General features: G+C 39.1%; 1 pseudogene; it reads left to right on the top strand.

Moving 5' to 3' along the window:
• Positions 1–967: 967 nt before the first annotated feature.
• Positions 968–1,778, top strand: LOC108725737 (uncharacterized; annotated as a pseudogene).
• The last annotated feature ends 386 nt before the right edge of the window (positions 1,779–2,164 follow it).

Here is a 2,164-nt window from a genome sequence, read left to right as displayed (position 1 = left end):
ATGATATAGAAACGCAATATCTCCCTGCCTTGATAAAAAACTTTCGATCGTTTATTCTTTTTTTTGGGAGGGGACATGACAATCGAACATATTTTTTGCAGTATGTTTCAAGGCTAGTAGAAGTGTAAATATAAGTGAAACTCGATAGAATTGTATTTTCATAAATTTTTATGAGGGTAGAGCGTTTTTTTTAAGTATACTTTGAAAATGAGCGCATAACGCTCTACTCTGAAGAGGGGGTTACAGACGAAAATAAATTCAGTCTAGAAATGTACCAGATTACACTACGTTGAAATCTATGAGAGCGAACTCGTCTTACTGTTAGTAAATCGTTGTAAATATGGATCGAGATTTCATTCAAGCAGAGCATGATCTGTCGAAGCGATCCCACCAAATTGCTAGCTTGAAGGAGTGTTTCGCGTAGATAGAAGAGTGTAATGAATTCATTAAACAGCTTGAAGAATGCAATCATGTCAAGCATCCATGGCTCTCCACTGGATACAGACAATCTCTAATCGCTACGATTGTACGACTCGAGGGTACGAAGACTGAATTAGACAGACGATTTCTACATTTTGATGGTGACTACGCGAGCACTAGCAATAACAGTGACAATAAGGCGGAAAGATCTTTTGTTTGGCGAGAGATCGATGTAGCGTTTGAAAATCGAATTTTAACCGGTGCGGTAATTAACGCTATATCGAGCCGCGACGATTTTTAAAAGATATCAGCAGTGTAGTGCTCGAACGAGTGCAAGACACAATGGAAAGACACAACTGTGTAAAAGTGAAAACCATATTTAACGGCGAATTTGTGACGGGTGATAAACATGCCAATAAAAGTATTAATACTAAAAACTATGAACTTTTCCAAAGTTCATCGAACTTGCGTACGAATGGTACGAGCGGCACGTCATTGAACCCACGTTGGCATCTCTCGAGGAATTTCAAGAACGTGACGTGGGTGGGCGTTGTCGCGAATTATGAATCTTACAATAAACATCAATAAGTGTAATCCAATGCGCGCGGGATGTCGCTTCGAAGTGCCGCGAGAGATAAAGACAAAGAGAGCGGTGATTAAAGTGCGATCGATGGACAATGCATGCTTTGCATGGTCGGTGGTCGCCGCTCTGTACCCGAAAGAAACGCGGATCGCGAATCTTCCTACCCACACTATACGATGGTGCTGAATTTCCAAAATATAGAATTTCCTATAACATTAAAAGACATAACGAAATTCGAACGTCTCAACGACGTGTCGATTAACGTATATACGCTATCGAGGGACAGAAAACACTAAACGTTCTCCCGATTCGACTCGCTGACGACAAAAAGGAGAAACATGTCAATTTATTATATTGGCAAGATCCGCGAAATGGCAATGTGGGCCATTTCGCATAGATCAAGAATCTGTCTCGGCTCATGAGCTCGCAATTGAATAAACATCATGGTCAAAAGTACATTTGCGATCGATAAGTATATGATTAATAAAACGAATTCTTCTTTTTTAAAAAAAAAATTAATATTATTTATTTTTTTATTTGCAGCTGTTTACATTATTTTCATTCCAGCGAGAGATTGCAGTTACACATGGTAAATTGCCGACGTATAAACGACTGCGCTATCCGACTACCGAGCGACGACGACAAGTGACTGAGCTTTAACAACTATAATAGGAAGGAACGAGTTCCATTTGTCGTTTACGCCGATCTAGAGTGCATCCTCGAGAAAACTGATAGCGATCAGGAAGCATCTACGCGCACGTATCAACATCATAAAGTATTTAACATAGGATACTACGTGCACTGTTCGTATGACAATTCGCAATCAAAATATCGATTTCGTCTCGATCCAGATTGCGTTTCATGGTTCGTCGAAAAATTGAGAAGTTTAGCACATTGCGTAAAAAAAAATTTTAGCAACTAATGTCCCCATGGAAAATTTGTCGAGCGAACAATAGGAAACATTGCACAGCGCGACGCATTGTCATGTGTGCGAAAAGCCTTTCGCGCTAGATGATAATTGAGTAAGCGATCATTGCCATTTAACCGGTCGTTACAGGCGTCCCACACATTCAAATTGCAATTTAAATTATAAAAACTCATATTTTATTCTTATAGTTTTTCACAATTTATTAGGCTATGATTCACATTTTATTATCAAAG

This window comes from Mycetomoellerius zeteki, unplaced genomic scaffold (assembly GCF_001594055.1).
Source record: "Mycetomoellerius zeteki isolate Tzet28-1 unplaced genomic scaffold, Tzet1.0 scaffold359, whole genome shotgun sequence".
NCBI lineage: Eukaryota > Metazoa > Arthropoda > Insecta > Hymenoptera > Formicidae > Mycetomoellerius > Mycetomoellerius zeteki.
This window is presented reverse-complemented; position numbering and strand designations above follow the sequence as displayed.